Source organism: Vulpes vulpes, chromosome 12 (assembly GCF_048418805.1).
Source record: "Vulpes vulpes isolate BD-2025 chromosome 12, VulVul3, whole genome shotgun sequence".
Lineage (NCBI taxonomy): Eukaryota > Metazoa > Chordata > Mammalia > Carnivora > Canidae > Vulpes > Vulpes vulpes.
Window position 1 is genome coordinate 65,828,147 of NC_132791.1, and position 22,814 is coordinate 65,850,960.

Sequence of the window (22,814 nt, forward strand, 5' to 3'; positions counted from 1 at the left end):
GCCCCGGGGCTGCGGGGCTCCAGCCCCTCCCCGAGGCCGGCCCGCGGGGTGCGGGGAGCTCTCCCCGGGCGCCCCCCCTCCTGGGGACCCCGGGAGCCTGGAGGCTTCCCCGCCCTCCTGCGGCCCCTCCGGCCTCCCCGCCCCGCGCTTGTCCGCCGGGTCTGAGGTCCCGCTTCTCGGGCGGGGCTTCCCGGCTCCTCGCGGTGCCCCTCCCGCACTTCATTCTTAATTATTTATTTTTTTCCGCCTTCCTACCTTGCTAGAAGTGAAAACCCTTCTCTCTGTAGAGTCAGGTCGAATTCAGGTGTTCAGGATGGTTGGCAAGTTATCTAGGGCAGCTGGTGGGGCGGGTGAGTGAGGCCCCTGCTCCTCCGCCTCCTTGAAGGTGTGTTAAAGGTTAAATGAGATTGCACATATGGAAGAATGCTTAGTACAGTGCCTGGTCCAGTATGTGAACTTGAGGAATGTTTGCCATAATTAGTACTGCCTCCCTCCTTTTATTGTTAAAAAAAAAGTAATTCCATAGAAAATACATATTGTAAATCCCTTTATATAGAAAAGGCAGGAAGGAAATGTTATTCTTACTTTACATGTATGTCTACATATGTGTATATGTATGTATGTCATGGCACCCAGTGGTCCTTGGGAGGCATGCAATTTTGAGAACCTCGCTAAGATGACTCAGAACACAGCCAAGCAGTGAAAATAATTCTTGGTTGATAAGGCATCTGTGCTTACCTCAAGACCCATCTGCCTTCCTAAAAAGGTGTTACTATTTAGGGTTAGCTCATCTATACAGTGGCCATCTGACCATATAAAGGCAGGGATGTGTCTTTGGAAATAGGTAGATTCTGGAATATGGTAGTAACTCTTGCCTATGAACCGGGTCCCGGTATAGCCAAATGTAAATGGCAAAACAATTAGAAAATACACTCTAATGCTGTTCGGGAAAGACCAGGAGAATCTGTGGAATGTGATCACTCCTCCTTGCTGAGACCTAGAGGTAACACATTGACAAAAGTTCTCTGAAGAGTCAAATCGGAGTGACAGTCTTGGTTTGCTTGGGTTGTCAAGATTCCTTTGTGCTGATGGTAGGTGAATTGTTGGATGGTGACTTGGAGAAATAGACTTGACTATTTCTCTAAGAAATGACTACCCATTTTAGTTATAGACAGTCTGAGAGCTTTTGTTATTTTTTTTTTTTTTGTATCACTGTAAGATGAGATTTAGGCAAATTAATGGGCTATAATTTCAGACCACTAGTCTGTTCTGAAATCATAAGGCTAGCAATAGTGCAATTTGAAATGAAAATTATAGTTTGAGTATTTTTTTTCTTTTCTGTCTTTTTTCAGACCAAGTAGAGTGGACAGGTGGAACAGTTAGAATCTGCTCATGATTCACCTCCCTCTCACATGTGCGCACACTCACACACACGCACACACTCTAAAAGCACAGGAGAAAAGTCTTACCCAAATCTGCTGGAAAGTGCCCATTTAAGCTACATGTGTATTGCATAAACATTGCTTGGTTTTCACAAGAGCCACCGTATAAGGAAGAGGAACCATAACACATATTAATAGGTGAAGAAAGCTTTTGGGAAAGACCGTAAAACTTTGGAGGCCATAAACTCTGGGAATGGATTTCAGAATGAAAGTACTCTGAAAGCTCAGAATGCAGGCTAAATGTGTGTGGGGCCAAGTCAATAAAGTTTTTGTCCTGAATTGCAAAGTACAGTTGGTGCATTGTCTTCCAGGCTCCTCCACCTTTACCTCTTCTTCTGCCTTTTAACCTGCTTGTTGCTTTGTGAGAGTGACCCTGATATTAATACAGAATATAAGATTTAATGAAATGGTGACATTTTGGCTGGATACGTTTTTCAAAAAAAGGGTCACTATATATTTTAAAGAGGTGTCTTGGCTAGCATTTTGGACTGAAAGAGAAACAGTCATCAAATTTCTGTACTCCTCTATAGATCTCTCCACAAGGTCATGCCTTGTGGACACAGCTACTGCTTGGGGCTGAAGGGGAAACCCACCTCTGTCTTAACCTTGGAGACATGCTGGAAGCCCGGACATGATTCTGTAGGAGGGTCAGCTTTCCAAGTGGCCTCTGTCTGTCCTGACATCGCAGTCTTAAAAAGTGCCTACGTTCTCACCATCTTTGTAAGACCATTAACCACTACAGAGTGCTCGTCCCCATATTTACAACTCCACACTGGGTCACCACCAGAGTTTCTGCCAAGCTCTGGGGGTCCCGCGTAAGCTTCCCACCATGTGGCCACAGCACATGTGTTTCCTGAGTGAACTCAGTGCTGCTGTCCGAGTGCACATTTTCAGTCTATAAATCCTCCACATTCCTCGGCCTGTTTGCTAGGCCTCCAGCCAGTGCTGTATTGTATGAGAGAATGCCACATTTCTCAAGAGAGAACTGAGCACTCCTGCCTGGACTGTGTGGCTAAACCTCCAGTTGTTAACGGGAACAGGCTGTAGCTCCTACAGGGCTATCCTTTGACCAGTGTCCTAGGGCAGGGCGCAGGTCCATTGTGTGCAGATGAATTCAGCTGCACCTGACAGTGGGGTGTGTGGCCATTCTGCTTCAGCTATGGAAGGCAGCAATGTATTTATTTTGTTTCAGTCTCAATGGAATCATAGGAGACATTTTTTTTTCCTCTTTTCTTTTTCATTCCAGTGTGATGATGGGCTTCCCTAGGTTGACAACACCAGCAATGAAACCGTCTCCTATAGAAAGTCAAGCCATGGCTGTGATAAAGAATTGCCCATTGTGGATGAGTCCTTGGAGTCAGGAGAGCAAGCAAAATGTCACATATATTGGTTTCAATCACATGATTCATTTTTCCCCTGAGATTTTGACAGGTGTAATATCTTTCACATTTAAAATTCTGAAAGAAGAACAGACTAGTGGAGAAGCTAGGGTCAGGAGAGGGAGAAATAGAGCAGGTCAAATGCTGCGTGTTCTTCAGGCAGTGGTAATGTGTCACATCATAAATGTTAGGGCAGGAAGTTAGTTGAGGTGGGGTTATGGGTAATGGGAAACTGAGGCATCCCTGCTTTGGATTTCTCATGTAGGAATAGAGATGGTATTTGTGCAACCTCAGGAGGGTAGGAGGAGCATGGAAGGGAAATAGATATCCAGGATAGACCCTAGAACCATAAACAGAATGCATATTGCTCCTGAGCAAGTCAGTAGAGCTCCTCTTCTTGATTCAACACATCTTTGCGGACTGTTCACTCAATGCCAGGGATTGTCCCCTGGGGATACTGGCTTGTCATCAGTAGTCACATCTACATCTTCATTAAATGTTTCCATCCATCCATGCTTGCTAGGTGTTCCCAGGGAGTTAACTGGAGTCAGCAGTGGCCTCCCTGAATTCTATGGAAAATACAAGATGCATATGTTTCTTCTATTACAGTGTTCTGTGTTTGGAAATGAGCAGTTTTGAGTTGTTATGCAAACACCAAGGTAATAGAATGTGTATAAATTACAGTAAGTGCAATTACTCACAGGAAAATTTGTTGGCATTTAGTCATGTTATTGTGTTCACTGCAGATTATAGCTTGTTACTTTCTGTTCCTCTAATACACTTTATCCACTTAAGTTTTGAAATAGAAATGAAATGCTGGCATATCATCATTTTGCCAGAAAGATATATATGTGTCTTCTATTGCATTAGACAGGTTAATATGTTTTTTGCATTTTATAACAGGGAACTTTATTAGCATGATGAAATTAATGCATGCATGGCAATATCTTCCGAACCAGTTGTTACCAGTAGATAAAGTCTGTTGTGGTAATTGCTAACTGAATGTCGGATCAGGGTTATTAGTGAAATAAAATCATTCACTGTGTGATGATCAGAGCTACAATGTTGTGAAGGATAAAAGAGCTGCCTGTACTCCCTAGTTTTAATTAGCTGTTAAAGAGGTGTCCTGGGTAATTTTGAAAGGCTCATCTTATCAATATTGTTATTTAGAAATGATTTATAATATTGTTACAGAGTCTGCTAATGTTTCTATCATTAAAAGTCTATCATTGTTTCCATTATGAACTCTGTTGTTTGAAAGCTTTGCAGACAGAGCTTAAATATTTCCTTCAAAGCTTTGCACACATCTTTCTTTAAAACATTGTTAAGGTCTTAAAACGCCAAGAGTTACTGCTTGTGGATGGACCACAACTAATCTTTATTCATATGACAATGCCCAGCTTCAATCCCATAAAGAGATGTAAGCCTAATTTTAGAGGAAGAAACTCCTCCCCTTTATCTGTTGATTATGCTTGGAAGTGGGTCTTGGTCACCCTGGAAATCTGCACGAGTAGATTTGGTGTAATATATCTTCTCCCATTTAATTAGTCAATGGACTTTTCTAGTATTAAAGCTTTGAAACATAAGTTTCCAGAAGGACTGGAAATTTATGGTCTGAAGTGGTCCTGAGTAGAATTTCCATGTCTGTCAATTCCTGTATAAGTATAAACAGAAACATTTTTGAAGAAAAATATTCTCCAGAGAGCTAGAACTCCCATTATAATGACTGTGTTCCTGAATAAATCTGTCTGCAAAATCATAATTCTGTAGCTTTGATCCTGGTCATGGTCCCAGCGTTTACACCATTATATCATTTCCAAGGAACAACATTGGGGTTGGGGCCATTGGATCCATGGTTGTGCAATGCTTGGATTTCTAGATCTACCAGGTAGCCATACTTCACAAAGGTCATCTTTAGGATAGTGATAAACTTTCACAGAAATTTTGTTTTATTTTGTTTTTTAAATTTGAAGAGACAATAAAAATTATCTACTCTTATTTATGGCTTACAGTGAGAAAAATGAGACCAAAGAGATTGAATACTTGTTTAGACTAAAGTATCTATTTAGTTAAAAGACGCTGTACAAGAATCTAGCCTGGCATAGCAGTATTTTTCTGCTAAATGCTTGCCTTGCATTGTTATTGATCATGTATATTTATATTTAGCCAATAACAATGCAAGGCAAGCATATATGTGTATATAAAATTGTCGCACGCGCTGGGGGCGACAACCGTCCAGGGATGAGGGTAAGGGAATGAGGAAAAGAAAAGAGACATAAACTGAGTGGGAGCAGGAGGGACATATGGCTGGATTCAGCCACAATGCCAACTTTATTTGTATTATTCACTCTTTTATAAAGCAGGGTTGTTTAACAAGCAGGATATTTTAAGCTTAGTTCTCCAGACATGTCCTTTCACAGTAGACAGCAACAGTATGCGCCCTTGAATAGATAGCTATAGTATGTGTCCTTGAGCCACAAGCCTTCAACAACAAGGGTGAGACAGGTGGGCCGCAGTTGGAAGAGTCAACAGAGAGCCATTGCTCGATCCATTAACCCCTTCCTGGCACGCGGCTCCCAACATAAAATATGGTATATTTTATATATATAAAGTATGGTAGTAATAAGGTAACTTAGATACCATGTCAGTCACTCTAAAGTAAAAATTCCATACCTTCATTATTTAGTTATGAAATTTGAGCGGATTGTTGTGACTGCTAGTTTGCTTGACTCTCAGTGGAATGAGCTAGTAGGCTTTGGGGCTGGTGGCTTTCTGAGGATAAGGTAAAATTTTTATCACAGAAATCCTCAGAAATAATGGGTCCAAATAAGCCAAGAAGAGATTTCTCGTGCCACTTAAGGGTGCTATCAATTTGAATGCAAGTGCATCTGTTTCCATTTTAGTGTTTACTATAAAAAGGATGTTGAAAATCCAAAATAACTGGTACTATATTTCCAGTATATCCCAATAATATGTTGGTGCCAGGATTGCCCATAATTTTCTCCAGTGTGGCATTTCATTACTTTTTCCCATATTATTCCACAGGTTTGCAACTTGACCAGATTTATTTATGGCCTCTGGAAAGATGTACTACTTCTAGTGCTGACAGAGCTAATCAATGCCTCAGTGAATTTGTCTACATTGCAAAGTGATACCTGGAGGACTTTCTGAGGTAACTGTCCTTTTGAAGTTATAGGGTGCCTGAAGTTCTTTAATGGTCATCTGTGTCTTCTGAAGCAATGTTTCTCAACTGTGGTGGCACATTAGAATCAGTGGAAGATCTTGTATGAGGTCCCAGCGCCTGGGTCCCACATCTGGTGACTCTATTCTGGGATGAGACCTGAGCATGGTAAATTTTGAAAGCTCCCCAGGTAGCTCTGGCAAGATCCCCCTTTTTCTTTCTTTCTTTTTTAAAAAATATTTTATTTATTCATGAGACACACACACACCCACACACAGAGGTGGAGACACAGGCAGAGGGAGAAGCAGGCTCCATGCAGGGAGCCTGATGTGGGACTTGATCCCCGGACTCCAGGATCATGCCCAGGGCAGAAGGCAGGTGCTAAACCACTGAGCCACCCAGGATTCCCCCAAGATCCCCCTTTTTAAAAGCTTCCCAGGCATGCAGCAAGGGTTGAGACCTACCAGTGAAAAGCAGTGGCTCCCCTTCATAGCATTGTTTAAGGAGAAGGGATTCTTTTATGAAAAATCACCCATGATTTAGCAATCCATGTGCTATCATGAAGAAAGAGTTGGAGTTTTATTATAAATGGCTCCGATGTGATGGCTAAAGTTAATTTTCAGATGTTCTGTTTTTACCTCAAGGGACTAACTATACCTTGTTAGTTTATGTTTAACTTGAAAACAGTAAAAATATGAAAAACAAAAAAACCCCAGCAATATGTATGTTACCAAAGAGATGAATTTTTAAATTATTTCTCTTCTATTACTATGAGATTTAACCAATATTAATAGTGACTTCTGCTCATGTTAATAAGTAGATGTTTGGGGATCTGTTCATTTATTGGTTCAAATATTAGCTTACCTTTTGTGTATCAGGCACCAGAATAATCAGTCTGCAACACATCATTATCTTCAAAACCAAAATTTACTGTGGAAATAGACAAATTATTTTGTAGAATTACTGTTGATACCACAACATCTTTGAGACAAGTGCTTTAAAATGCTGTGTGATAGGCAATTGTATGGCTCTTTCAACAAATGAAGTCTGCTAGGTTTTACTTTTGTTGGACAAAAAGCATTAGAAAACTGATGGTAATAATTAGAATTTCTAATATAATTTGCAAGCTCTAAGCCTTTTGTTTTTAAGGCACAGACTTCCAAGTCAGAGAATTTTTGATGATGTTCTTGAAGGAAATAAAAGGTAACGCACAAATAAAAAATACAGAGTTATTTATAAGAGAGAAGATGAAAGAAGTAAAAGTACACAACAAAAGGGGTTAGTTAACAATTCTGGTGTGTCCATATGATGGGATGTTATATTATAAATTTTAAAAGTTGTAAAGAAAATGGAAACATGCTTGTATTATATAGAGAAGAAGCTGAATATAAAGCAGTAGTAATAGTATGATACTCTCTAAAATATACAAATATTCATGTTGATTTTGTTTTCCTCCATTCTCTGGGTGGTTTGGGTGATGGCAAAGTCAAGATCCCAGATGGTCTTGGTTGTCCTGGAAGCTTACCCAGGTACAGGGTATTTGCAAAGCTGCTTTTCCCAGTAAGTTTCCAATTTCTGGTGATTTCTTATAACCATGATGCTGGATTATCCTAGGGAAGACAATGTGGGTACATAATTAAAAGCTTCACTGCCTAGCAATGACTCAGATAAAGTCAACTGGCCAAGTGATAGGTCAGCACTCCCTCACAGCTCTTTTACCTAACGGAAGCCACCATTTCATTCACCACATGTGTCTTATAGCACAACACCCCTCTCGAATCCCTCCAAAGCTATTCTCCTCCCCTGAGGGAAGCTCACTAGACCAGATACACTTCCATCCCTCATTAGTGTTCTTCTCACTTTTGGTTGTTGTTGTTTTTGTTGTTTTCTCATTAACTTAAAGCAGTGGTTCTCAAAGTGTGGTTCTCTGGGTCTGCAGCATCAGTTGGGAATTTAAATCTGGAAGAAAAAAATTGCACTAGTTAACAATGATGTGTTTCTTTCCTTTACAATAGTATTTCTCTCCCAAAAATTTATGGAATTATGATAGCTAAGATATACAAGCCTTTTAGTATGTGTTGAACATTCTTCTGTTTTCCAACTGTTAACTCATTTATTCTCACAACCACATTCTGAAGTACGTAGTCTTTCTTATTTCCCTATTTCACAGAGAAGGAAACTGGATACCCATCACCAAGGGTCATGAAACTATAAAAAATGCTCATAGCAGAAATACTGGAAGCAGATGTACAGTGTCAGCAGTGTTTTTTTTTTTCTGGGTGTGGTACTACAAAAGGCTTTACATTTCTTCTCCATGCTTTTCTGTATTCTCCAAAACAAATATACATTATACTTGTCTTGGCGGGGGGGTGGGGGGGGCGGGATCCAAAATATTATTGAAAAGAACTAAGGCAGAAGTTTCAAAGAAGACCTGGAGTAAGGGTGAACCAGAACAGAAACAAGAGGTGTTGTGACTTTTTAAAAAACCTCCTCCCTCAGGTCAGGTCTTCCAGGATCTTGGCAGCTGCAGAGCAAATAAGGAAATAAAGAACCCCAGGTGTAGGTACAGTGAGCTTCAGAACAGGAAATCCAAGGAGGACATGACATTGAGCCATCTGATTTTTCCAATGTCTTCACAGGTTTTGGAACTTATTGTCTTGCTAGGTAGGCAGTGGTAAAATATATTTTATCACAGTATGTCTGGGAGGCCTTTGATGGAACAGAACCCAGCTTTCTGTATCCAAGGTATAAAGAAGGTTTGGCCATAAAATAATGCCCTGACTCATCTTTAATTAAGTGTGCAAGGTGGGAAAGGAATTAGTGTCTTCTGGTGTATGGGATGGAGAAGCAGCTATAAGTTTTCAAAATAGCCCATTATTAGCAATCTGCACTGAATCGATTGGTACCCACAGCTCAGTTAGCCTTTGAACAAGCTGGACAATAACTGAAGTAATTATTTGGGGTAAATTATTGCCATCGTAAAATGTAATCAATGTTTTATTACAGCAGAAAGAGAGATGTTTTTTTCTTAATTTCTGTCTCCATTCCACCTCTCTTCAGCTGAATCTCCTTGCCAGAGCTCTGAAAGAACGGTATTTTGTTTCCTCTCCTGCACTGGCAAGAAAGTCTCAGGCATCCAAATGCAGCAAGACAGGACACATCTTGTAAAGGTTTTCCATTTTAATATCCCTTAATGACCAATATTGAATTCTTTATAGTTAATCTGCTGTCCTCATGAAAACAATCTAGATGGTTAAAAAAATCAATCATTAATGAGCAGCAAATGACAGCTCCCCAACAACACAGCTGTATTTTTGTAGAAGTGATTAAACACTGTCTGCATTCATAATTGCATGGTTAATAAGAATGTTGAGCACCAAGTCAAGCATTGTTGTTAATGATGACAGATTACGATGCTACAAATGCTTTGGAGTTATGGGGCTAAATTTTCAAAGGCAGTCCCTGGAACGGAATGCACACAGACCCACTAAGTATTCAATTTGCATGGACCATTACCAGGTTTGTGCATGGCATTTGGGAGCTATGCAGTTGAGACTCTTTTGAAAATCTGGCCCATTATGACAGAAAGCATCTGTAATTAACAGTAACTGATCTCCCTCTGCCCAGTGTTGGGGAAAGGTATAAAATGATCTGTGTGTGGTTTGATGGAGCCTAAAGCCCCTTTGGTGAGGAGTCCTGGAGGCAGAAAGGAAGGCAAAGAGCCTCTGGGGTTGTTCTACAGCCTTAGAGGTAGGTGTAAATGTTGGAGTGTTGCAAGCAGGTGACAGAGTGGGCAAGTCATTGAGAAGGGGACCTGATAATACTATCATTGATGATTTGCATCTCTTGTTTTGGCCTTAAACATACTCCTTAAACCTTGGGAATTCCTGAATTATCATTCACAGGTCTGACTACTGAAAATCTGAGATTGTCCCATGGTTCACTGGGGATTGATAGCTGTGATGAGGGGTGAATGGTAATCTTTATGAAGCTGTGGGCAGAGTGAATCACTGAGTGATTGAGCAAGCCCCATCTGCTGCTCAGTCTGCCTGTACTCTGATCAGGTATGAAGCAACTCTCTGTCGGATGCCCCATGTGGTCACAACGTATGATGAAAATTGCATGCTGTAAATGAATTTATAAATTTAAGGATTCTTGGAAACCTCTGGTCTCTTGCTGGGATGTTGAGATCCTAATGGACAGTTCGACGGCTTTATGTCTTGTGCTCTTATTTACTTATTCCAGTTTGTATAGATATCTTATCTTGACAGTTCATTGGCCTGGAGAACATAGACCATGTGTATTATTCCTCTGCTTTCACTTGACTCAGTGATGTTTTTTCAGGGTCAGTCATCTTTTGTCTGAGCAGAGAATTACAGAGTCTCAGTCTTCAAGGCAGGCTGACTTGGGGTTAGAGTATGGTGTTAAGATGCCTGGGTTTGGAATGCTACTCTGTCACCCACTAGTGGTGACATTCCACACCTTTGAGGACTCACCTTTCCTCATCAGTGAAGTAGGAGTGGTATTAGTAGGGTTACTGCGAAGATTCAGGAAGGTATTTGAAACTCTTAGCTGATGACTAGGACATCATATGTGCTTGATAAAAGTTAGTTGTTCATATATTTGTCAATGTTAAAGCCTCAGTTTAGGGTCCTGAGTGAATAAGTACTGTGGCTATGAAGGTGTGATTTTTTTTTTTTTTTTTTTTTTTTTTTTTTTTACCTAGGCTGGATCATTTTTTATTTTTCTGAGAAGCAATGAGGGGGTGCCCTTCGTCCATATGTGAAGTGGCTGTAGCTGATAGCAGTTACTTACATAGTATAGGTTGAAATGTCTTCCTCCTCCACTTAAGAAAGAAGAAAGAATGTCACCAGCTCAAGTAGACAGGTCAGCCTGGAGGCATGGCAGGTGTCATAGTTAGAAGGTCCTACCACCTTTGTGCTGGCATCTGAAATGACACCCGGAGCTGTTATCAGGCCACATTCAGGTGTGGGGTTGAGATGTTAGTAGGTCAGAGCTTTCTGGAGCCCATGTTTTCCAGCTCAAGCTTCTAGCTCTCACATCAGCAAACTTTTTCCTCCCCACACCCTATAACCAACTTTTATCATTTTTTCCCCTCCATTGTTTATTGGTTAAAATACGAGGAAATAAGTATACATAGATTTGTTTCCTACGCTCCTTGTCACATAAATGTGGTATACTGTGCACAGTTTTTCACTTTGCTTTTGTTTACCTAACAATATATCCTGGAGATGTCTTGTAGAAGTATATATCAATCTTTTCTATTCATTTTTACCATGAGTTCCATCGAGTGGATGCACCATAGCATAGTCAACTAGTCCTCTATTTGATGGATGTTTGAGAGGGAAAGTTTCTTTATAAAATAGCAGAGCTTGGATGGCAGTTTAAACATCCTACAGGCTCTCTTACTCTCCTGTCCCCCTGTCCCCTTTCTTGGGTTGTTTGCCCTCTAGTGACTCAGTGGGCCCTCCTCACAGAGGACAGCCAGAAAATCTACACTAAATGAAACTGAATCACAAAGGAAGAATGAGTTTGTGCCTTTGTCTTCATTGTCTCTTCTATCCCAAACACTTTGGAGTCTTCATGTGTAACTGCAGAAATCTTAAAAATGTAATGTAGAATTAAAACCAGAGAGAGACGGTGATATATGTCAATTGTTTCTCAATAAACCTAGAAAAAAACCTACCCCAGGCAGAAATAAATGCATGGTGTTATAAAATTTTAAAGAATTGCATGTGTGCTCAACATTTTAAAATAATTTAAAAAATGAAATGGTGGGGGAGTGTGTGTGGCTCCAGGGATTTAATGAAAAACTTGAAATTATAATTTTAATACCTATCTTTACTTTAATGCTCCATGTCTTCATCTGGCAAATGAAAATCATGCTGGTTCTTACTCACTTCTCTTGAGGATGGAGAGTCATAGCTGCTAAGTTATTGGAAAATATTTTGTAAATATGAAACACAAAGCTACAGTAGTAATTTGCATGGTGATAATCTTCACACCTCATTGCATAAATGATTAGCAAGAAAATTAGGCAGGACCGTGCATTTTCGAGAGCCTTCATAAAGACTGGCAAATGCCAAGGCATACAAATCTTCTTTTTTGGTGTTAAAATAAAGTAATCTGAGACTCTATGTACATTGTTTCATGTGGATATTGCTGCACTGGGAAAGAATTATGATTTGATCCAATCCAATAGCAACTCTCCTCTTTGAGTAGCTCAGGCAATGCCCCCTGACACCCTGACCTATGTCGGGACCCTTCTTATTTATCTGGCCCCTTCCTCTTCTTGTGTTTATTTATATTGTTCCCAAGCTAATAACTGGCTATTTGTTTTGCTCTATCATGGCAGATCCTAAATGAGAACACATCTTCAAACCCAGTTCAATCTAGTGCTATATCCTCTTCTGTGGCATGGAGACTAGTATAACTGGCAATGGGACCTTGGTTCAATTTTTTTTAACTTCTATGAGGCTCAGCTTCATGGTCTGAAAACACAGAGTCAATATGTACATCTGAGGATTACTATGAAGATTTAATGAGATAATGTTAGTCATCAGTAAATGTAGCCCTACTTTATGAAACTTTGTTGAGTCTGCCCTTCAGTGACGCCTCTTTTGTTAGAATGTCTGTTACATTTATGAGACTTCAATCCATGACACACATCTTATTGCTTGAATAAGAATGGTTTTGCATTGTGTTCTTGCTGTGTTGTATGTATAAAAAACCTACATCTCATGTTTCTTCAGATTGTCTTCTGGAGAGCAGAGACTAAATTTTAATTGAGCATCTACTGAGACTCAAAGCTCAGAAGCAGGTTTTTAGAACTAGAAGGGAATATAGGGATGTGTCATGTTATCTTTTCTAGACACAATAGCCTTCATCCTTTATGTTCTTCTACAGTGTGATCTTGCCTTTTCTGCATCAGGAGGTCAAGTCTAATTCTTCTCACTTGCATCCGAGCAAGCTTTGATCAATAGAATACAGTGGAAGGGACATTATGTGACTCCCAAGATTAGGTAATAAAATGTCATGTAGCTTCTCTCTTGTTGAATAGAGTCAACACATTTTGGATTTCCCAGTCTTCCACAAGAAACTCAAGCTCCCTGAGGCTGCCATGCTATGAGACTGTCCAGGACACATGGAGAGGCCACTAGACATGTAAATAAAGAAGTTGTCTTAAAAATGGGTCTTCTAGCCTCTGCTGTTGTAGCCCTAATAATTGAGTTTCCTCATGGGAGCCCCAGATATCATGGAGTAGAGAAAAGTTTCCCCACTGTGCCCTTTCCAATCAATTGACCCACAGAACCCACATGCATAGTAAAGTGGTTGTTGTTTTATGGCACTGAATTTACCATAGTTTGTTATACCACAAGGATAATTGGAACAAGTGATCATGATTTGAGTACCATGTTTTGGAGATTACTAAACTCAGAGAGATTAAATAAATCATTTTATTCAAACAAGGACTTAGTGGTAGAATCATTTTTAAGCACTGGGTTTCAGTCTTGAAACTCCATGCCCTCATGATTCATTATGTCATGTACCTTTCTAGCTCTTGTCATTAGCCCTGTGAAATTACAGAGTTAAAACTTGACTTCAGCCCTGTGTTCTCAACTGATACACAATTTAAGGAGTACTCTGATCATGTAGTAAGAAATGAGGAAATGAATTACAGGATAAGCCTAGCATATAGGAATCTTTTGCAGACTTTAGGTACTGAGACATATTGGGGGCTCCTAAAGAAGGGACAAGGATGAAGAAATGAAAAGGAGAGGTGACAGTCTGCTGAGGTTGGAGCCTTGCAGGAGAGGAAGTGGAAAACAGCACAGTAGTATTAATATCACAAGGCACTGGTGGAAAAAGAAGGGTTGACATTGCTTCCATTTTATTGAGGCAAACAACTGTGTGCTGACAAGTTTAAGGCTGATGAGCAGCCTTAGCCAATCTCTTACTGTCTGCAGCTGAAGGAGAAGTGAGCAGGGGGCAGCATATGGAGCAAGAAGGAGCAGAGGGAGGCAGCAGCGGAGGGGAAAGAAAGCTGCAGGAGGGATGGGAAGAAACTCAGGAAACCTATGGAAGCAACCCACTGAGGTCTACTGAGGAGAGAGATGGGGAGCCCAAGCAAAGCATTGGGGAACAGTTGGCTGTATGCATCCAAAAAAAATTAGGAAGAATTAGAGACTGTAAGATACCATAAAGGGAATAAAAGCACAAACAAAAGATGTTCAAAGAGAACACTGGGGATTGAATTTAAAGCAGTTAAAGAGTGTCTGGAAGAGAAAGGAATATGGGGATTGAAACCTATTTTGGGTGGAAATAGTCAATTGGTTTAATTTTTGATAAATGAAAATTGGGTGAGAGTTTGAGTGGCATAGCATATTTTGAGTCACCTGCTTACTAAGGCCATATTGTATTTCTAAGCTGTCCCCAAAAATGAAGTTCTAAATGTTGTTCTATTATAAGAGAAATGATACATATATAAAATTTTTTACTGGATGGTCTGGGAATTGCATTTTCTTGGTTACTTGGAGAAAGAAATAGCATTAACAGTAAAAATCTACCATTGTAATGACACAATATAAAAATTAGTGAGAGAGAGTGTTCATTGTTTAACCAATGCCTCAAAGGAAAAAAAAAACCCCACAAGGAAGTAATCTGTTTAGTTCATATTCTGGGGTTCTTTCCAATATCCAGAGACCTTCTGGTCCTTATATTTTTTTAAACAATTTTTTAAATTTGGTTTTTTAATTTTTCTATTTTTTATGATAGTCACACATTGAGAGATAGAGAGGCTGAGACACAGGCAGAGGGAGAAGCAGGCTCCATGCACCGGGAGCCCAACGTGGGATTCGATCCCGGGCCTCCAGGATTGCGCCCTGGGCCAAAGGCAGGCGCCAAACCGCTGCGCCACCCAGGGATCCCTGGTCCTTATATTTTGACTTGTTAGTACTTTTAAGTCTGAAATCTTGATGATGACGAGGATGACTACAATGGTGATGAGGATGGTGACAGCAGTGATTAAGGTGGTATTTTATATATGCCAGGCACTATTCTAACTGCTTTACATGGATCAACAAATTTAATCACCCCAGTAATCACTTGTGGTCACTTAAATGATTTTAGTTATATACATTTTGTGGACGAGGACACTGAGGCATAGTTCTCTTTTTTGGTGTTCATCCTACCCATGTCTCTTTCTATCTAGGTAATTGGAGAAGATTAGAAAGAAAACCTAAAACCCGAAGCGTAATAAAAAGCAACTGTCTGCAAAGTCCTTGTCATTTCAGAACCTTGTCAGCTCCCTTCACTGAGGATCTGTTCAGAAGTGAGTCACATGTCTCCATGTCCCTTACTGCAAAGGTGTTTGCTTATCAGTGGAATGACTGATTTTGTCAATGGAGTGGTTGCTTTTTATGATGGTGGGAGGGCAGAACATTATAAGGCCACCTCTGGATGGGTTTCTTTCTTTAGTAGCTGTCTGATATAAAGGAAAGAATAGGAACTCTGGAGGGGGACAGGGCTTCACTATTTGAATCTTGACTCCACTTCTTATTAACTGTCTGACTTTGAAAAATTTATTTATCATTGTTTTATTCACTTGTAAAATAGAGATAATACCATCCACTTTGTGGGGTCATTTTGAAGATTAAATGAAATGAGAGATATAAAGTGCCTAGGAAAGTGCTCGAGAGTTAGTAGGCGTTCAGAATTGTGTTACTTCCACTTTTTTATAGAACTGATATTGGTGATTACACATATTCAATATTAATCAAATCAAATGTCGATAGGTCTTTTGTAGGTAAAGCTGAAAACTTTGAATTTTCAAGGGCACAAGGATTATATATCCCCATTATGAAATGATCACTGAATGAAAAGTTGGAAAATAATGAGTTTTAGGCATATGAGAAAAGAACACCCAAAAGAGAAAACTATAAATGTCTTTTAATTTCAAGAACCTTTCTGTGGTAGACAGAATAATGAATTCCCAAATGTGACCACATCATAATACAAAGACTCTGACTATGTTACCCTACATGGCAGAAGGAACTTTGCAGATGGGATTAAGTTAAAATTCTAGAGATGGAGGGATTATCCTGGATTATATGAATGGGCCATCCAATCACATGGATCCCTAGAATCAGAGAATTTTTCAGACTGTGATCAGAGTAAGAGATATAGAAATGGGTAGGAAATAGCAGAAAGGGAGCAGAACATGGAAGACTCCTAACTCTGGTTGACAAACTAGGGGTGGTGGAAGGGGAGGAGGGCAGGGGGTGGGGGTGACTGGGTGGCGGGCACTGATGGGGGCACTTGACGGGATGAGCACTGGGTGTTATTCTGTATGTTGGCAAATTGAAAACCAATAAAAAATAAATTTATTATTAAATAAAAGAGATATCATGGTGGAAGATAGTCTGAGAGACGCAACACGGCTGGGCGCTAAAGATGGAGAAAGGAGCTATGAACCAAGGAATGTGGGTAGACTCTGAAAGATGGAAAAGACAAGGAAAAATATTCTCCCCTAGAGTCTCTAGAAAGGAACACAACCCTGCTGACATCTCAATTTTAGTCCAGGGGCAGCCATGTTGGACTTCTGATCTATAGAATTGTAAGGTAATAAAAATATGTAAGTGGTGTAGCGGCATTTGTTCTCAAGATGCCTGTTGGAAATAATCTTAACTATGGCAGTTTCTTAGCCTTTATAATAAGAGCCTTCCGCCTGGTAGGGTCCTTTTAGAAGATATGCTATATTAGGCTATTAGGCCCCCTTTGGAGTGACTTAACAGTGACCTCCTTTTTCTCCAACCTGCCCCCTTCACTTCATTACTCAGATGAGCCTGTCATAGTCACATTTGTGTTATGAGATTGCTCACTTGGTCACAGTTAATTTGAACAGAAGACTTGTATAGCTTAATGTGGGCCAATGAGCATCTCTTTCCCAGGAGTGTGGCTTGGGTTGAGGGAGGCATTAGTCACAACCTCTGCATGTGGCTTGAACTGAGATGATGGTGTGACTTTGAGAGCTGGGTGGTGGCTACAGGCATGGAGAAGGTAAAAATCAGGTCTGTAAGGAGAGGAGCCTGATGCTGATGGACAGAGTAGAGATAAGGGTCTAAAAAAAAAAGACCAAGAATGTGTGGCCTGTTCCTGCTGACTCTTAGTCAACATTTTTTTTTTATTTACCCCTCCTCAATCCCAGGTGTATTCCTGCCCCAGATTTCACAAGACAACATTGTACCATTAGACAAAAATGGCCTCCCCCCCGCCCCTTAACCTTCTAAGTTTTTCTGTTCCTTACAAACAAAATAGCCTTAACTAAAATACCTATTATGATATAGATAAATCAAGAAGATGGGAAGGAGATTCCATTAATGTCATTTTGAGTCCTTTTCCATGCTGTATTCTCAGGAAGCTTATAGAAAGGTTTAGAGAGTAGGATTATGCTGTAGGCCAGGGAGCATCTCATACTTCTGCAGCTCTAGCTAGGGATCATGGTAGGGCCTGCCTTGTAGGCTTTGAGATCCCTGGATGTAGAATGCTTCTTTAGGCTCTGGCCAAATGCATCTGAAGCTCATGTACAAAATTAATGTGGGCAAAGGGGTACTTTAATTTTATTTTTTTCATTTGTTTTTATTGAAGTTCAATTTGCCAACATATAGTATAGCACCCAGGGCTCAACCCATCAAGTGCCCCCCTCAGTGCCCATCACCCAGTTACCCCATCACCCCACACACCTCCCTTTCTGCAACACTTTGTTTCCCAGAGTTAGGAGTTTCTCATGGTTTGTGTTCCTCTCTAATTTTTTCTACTCGGTTCCCCGCCTTTCCCTTGGAACTGGAGGGTATGATGCTGAGTGAAGTAAGTCAAACAGAGAAGGACAATCATCACATGGTTTCACTCATACAGGGAATATAAGAAATAGTGAAAGGGATTATAAGGCAGAGGGGTACTTTTAAATCAGGATTCTGCAACTCTAGGTGACTTTTCTGCAGCAAACTTAAACACATACACATGGTGCCTTAAAACCCAACCTAAGTGCTTTTCTATATTTAACCTAATTTTAAGAATATGTATGGCAGATATTTTATTTTCTTGGAGGAGCATTTGTAGCCAGAAATGGTAGTTTTCCTAATCACCATTAACTCATATAATTTATTTAGTTTTATTTTAAAGATTTTATTTATTTTAGAGAGAGAGAGAAAATCAGTGAGAGAGTGAGAGTGAGAGAGAAAAAGAGAGAACACACAAGCAGGGGGTAGAGGCAGAGGGAGAGGGAGAAGCAGACTCCCCACTGAGCAGGGACCCCCCCCATCCCCCAATGCAGGGCTTGATCCCAGGACCCTAGGATCATGACCTGTGCCAAAGGCAGACACTTAACTGACTGAGCCACTCAGGCACCCCTAACTCATAGAATTTAAAAAGCAATCACAAAATCAAGCTATTCAACTTTTTAGTTATGCAGACAAGGAAATATCCTCAGAAGGGTTACATGGCTTATTTTATGACTTCGGTGGGGTCTGTATATGTATCTATATACAGAACTATGAAACTCAGGATTATTTAGAGAATGAATTAAGTATCAGAGAACATAGAAATCTTTGAACTGAAATATTTCTATGAATACCAAGTAATTTTTTTATAATACATAGAAAATCTTACCTTTCTTTTTATGAATTGGAATTATTTCTATAAACTCAAGTGTGCTCAAAGAAATACAATTTCTTTGATGGACTATATGTTATTAACAAGAAGTTAGATAGCCCTAAAGGCAACATATCCATGCATTGGTTTATCTTCTCTCTCTCTCCTTCCTCCTTTCCTCCCTTTTTCCCTTCCTTCCTTTTATCTTTCTAAGCATTAATTATTATTATGTGGGCAAAGGGGTACTTTCATTTTATTTTTTTCATTTGTTTTTATTGAAGTTCAATTTGCCAACATATAGTATAGCACCCAGGGCTCAACATATGTATATGGCTGTCATATACCTATTTCTAAAACTTGGCAATACATGAGTAAAATAGTATGCTCTCATGGGGTTCTCCTCTCATGGAGCTCTTACCTTCCTTACGTTGGAGTTGAGGAGAATAAGGAGAAAACATATACATATATAAAATAATTTTATTTTATTTTATTATTATTTTTTTAAGATTTTATTTATTATTCATAGAGATGCAGAGAGAGAGAGAGAGAGAGACAGAGACACAGGCAGAGGGAGAAGCAGGCTCCATGCAGAGAGCTTGACGTGGGACTCGATCCAGGGTCTCCAGGATCACACCCTGGGCTGCAGGTGTCACTAAACCACTGCGCCACCGGGGCTGCCCTATAAGATAATTTTAGATAATGATGAAGTGCTATGAAGAGAATTAAAAGCAGTCATATAATAGAGAATAATAGGCTGGGGTAACACAGGGTAAGGAGGTAACATTTAATTGATCTACTTATTCTGTCTATCTACCCATCCATCCTATCTATCTTCTCTGATTATATAAGACAACATGTTGATTGATTTACTCTCAGTACACAGGGATTAAGTCACTTTCCCAAATCACAGAGTTCATGATTTTAAATCTGGTTTTCTTTCCATTGCTTCCACTTGCCTCCTCAAAAGGGCACTGGATTGAGAATCTGTTCTCAAAAAACTCAAATTCAAGTTAGAGAGAAAACAAATACAGGATAATATTTCAAAGTACCAGTTGGTTTCTTCCCCTTCTCCACAATCCTCACAAAATCCCTTCACTTGTATCTCAAGGACTTATTCTTTGGCTCCTACTCTCTCCCCTAGGGCCCCCCAGATGAAGACATGAGGCAAATCAGAAACAAATCCTACAAAGAGTCGACTATTCTTTTGGAAAGTTCCTGGTAGATGTGAAGGAAAAGGTTTAGACACACACTTGTACTGTTTATGTTCCTGATCTCAGAGTCTAGTCTATAAAAACTCTACTGTTAACTGAAGCAGATACCCTCTGTCATCAGTTCTAGCCAATTGTGAGGAAACTGAATCACTACACACCTACTGCTTTCTTTGATGGACCTTGAATATCACCAGGTGTCTGCTTCAGTCATCTGGTGGAGAATCATGGTTGTGTATATAAGAAGGTCAGTCCAGATCTGACCTGTTCTAGTAGTTAGCCCAGGAGCACACAGACTCCACAGATGGGAGGAAGGAGAGACAGTGGTGACATGAATTGGAAGCTTCAGTTCTGACCAAGATGGGGCGAGATATTGTCTGAAATCATGTGTTGTGTTTTGTCATATTTGTTGTCTGCTATCATAACAAACTACTCTACATGTCAGTGGCTAAAAACAATAAACATTCTTTTATTTAGTCTGTGGGTTGATGATGTAGGCTGGACTTGGCTGAGTTGTTCTGGTCTCAGCTAGGCTCATTCCTATTTCCGGTGTTGGGATATTGACTGATCTAAGATTGCTCCTGCTGAGATGACTGAGGGCACTAAGTTCTTCCCACGTCTCTCATCCAGCAGACAGCCTATGCATGCTCTCATGGCAGTATAGAAGAGTGAGAGCAATCAAGGCCAATTGTGCAAGTGCTTTTTAAGCAAGCATCTTATTGGCCAAACAGGACTTATAACCAAGCCCAGGGTCAGCATGGAATGGGGACTACAGATTTGCATGGCAAAGAACATGCAGTTTCAAGAGCAGGTGAAGAATTGGGACCATTGATGCAATCAACAACATGAGTTCTTCACAATTAGAATGCTAAGGATTACTTATTTTTTAGGTGGTCTGGACATAGTTTGAAGGGTAGATAAGGACAGGGAGAAAGTGGAGGCAGGAAACCCAGACAGAAGCATATCCAGGGAAATAACAGTGCCTGAATCTGGGGTAACTGGGAAAATGAGAGTAGAGTGATGAGAGCTATTGCCCAACGTGGATAAGCTGGGGATGAGGAAATGCAAAAGAAATGGAGGAAGCAAGGTGGATTCTGGAGTCACTGATCAGGAGGGTAGTAGTGACCTTAACATGCAGGTGACATGAGTAGGTCAGGTATGTGGGAGACAGAGCAGCAGAAAAGCAACATGGGGGTAGGGTTATCTGCTTAGAGCTGTAATGCATGCTGGGAGGTTAAAGGCTGTGAGTACTGGAGGTGTGGTGAGGCCAAGAACTCAGGGGGTTTGAAGCTCATGGACAATCACTTAGAGTCATCATATTGGACAGAATTGGGAATTTGCCAAGGCTCTGATGATGGTGTGTAAGTCTTACTGGGTTACCCTTCAGTATTCCCAAGACACCGTGTCTAATGGATAATGCTTGAGGAGACCCCCGAGGAGGTGAGGACATGATGGTGTGCCCAGATCATGACTCCCTGCCTCCCCACAATTGCCAGGCTCTGCTCTGGGTCTAATCAATTACGTTGCTTTCACTTTGTCCCCAGCCACTTGTCTCAGCTCACATTCAGGTGCTGTCTGAATGTGTCTCTTCTATCCTATCTAGTTCAATAAACAATTGTAAAACCTGGCAATCAGGATGAAGCCAAGCATTCTAAATCTTAACTTATTTTTATGTTTTGCCAATAAGAAAGTCTTTTTAAGACAGCCAAAGTGGAAAGTATTTTGAATTTCTTTTTCCGTCTGTTCTTGAGTTCCTCAGGATCACCACTGATAACACTCAGAATGATTTCTGGGACTTGGCACTAGGGCTTAAAATAGTTTGAAGGCTTCTGGGGCAACCACTTGATATGAGAAGTGATTTGTTAGCCATGTTAAGGAAGAATCAGATGTCATGTTGTACAAGGTTAATGAGCAACAACTGCCTCATAGCTTGAGTGTGGCCCATACCATATACCCTGGTTTCTGCTCACTCCAGAGAGAGTCCCAGGGTTGTAGGTAAAATAGAAGTTATTAAATACAGACATTATTTTTTCTGGGTCTTAGATCTGTTCAATCCATCTTTGTCTCATTTGTCCTTGTGAGGCAACTCCTGCCATTTGAAGTAAGCAGAGGCTCCATGAAGGGCCAAGTTGTTTTTGCATTGTCAAGGAGACCAGGAAATAGAACCTGGGGAGCAAAACAAACCCTTTGTGGGAGTGGATGTTACTTGAATGTGGAAAATGTGAAACGATGTGGCTTTCCGGCTCTTTCCAGGCACTGACTTCTGCTGGGTTTTGTGAAGGGGCTGGCAGGAGAGAGATGCATTTCTCTTCTCTCCAATCCAGCATGAAGCAGCTATTGTGTAATCACCAATCATGAAGGAACTGTGGTTCTAAGCCAGTATTTCACAGAGCATGGTCTGTGGGCCTGAGGCAATGGATCAGCTTCACTTGTGAGAATATCTCTGGATTGGGATCCTGGGAATTATTATTTATTTATTTATTTATTTTTTAGCATGTATCCTAGGTACTTGATGGATAGGAATCCACTATCCTAGTGGACAAGTGTCCATTTATTTGTTATTATTTGTATGCTTCGAAAGAACACATAGTAGCAGGAACAAAGAATTAAAAGTAGGCTCCTTGCTTGTGGCTATGCAAAACAATCTAAGCTGACTTCTGACTTTAAGGCATTATCTGACATTGCTTACACATCTCTGGTTGTGCTAGCAGGGTGTGATGGAGATGACTAGTTATTCACCAACAAGTCCTGCTCTCCCTTGCAAGTAACAGAGTTGTTCCTGGACCACTTGACCCACTCAAATCCAGCAATGGCCTCTGACTAGTTCTCTAGTGAAATGCAGTTGAGATGCTGTCTGCCTATTTCTTTCCCTTTGGCCTGGGTGTAGAGGAGTCTGAGGCCTAAGTAAGTGATGAATAGAACCTGGGTCCTCAAA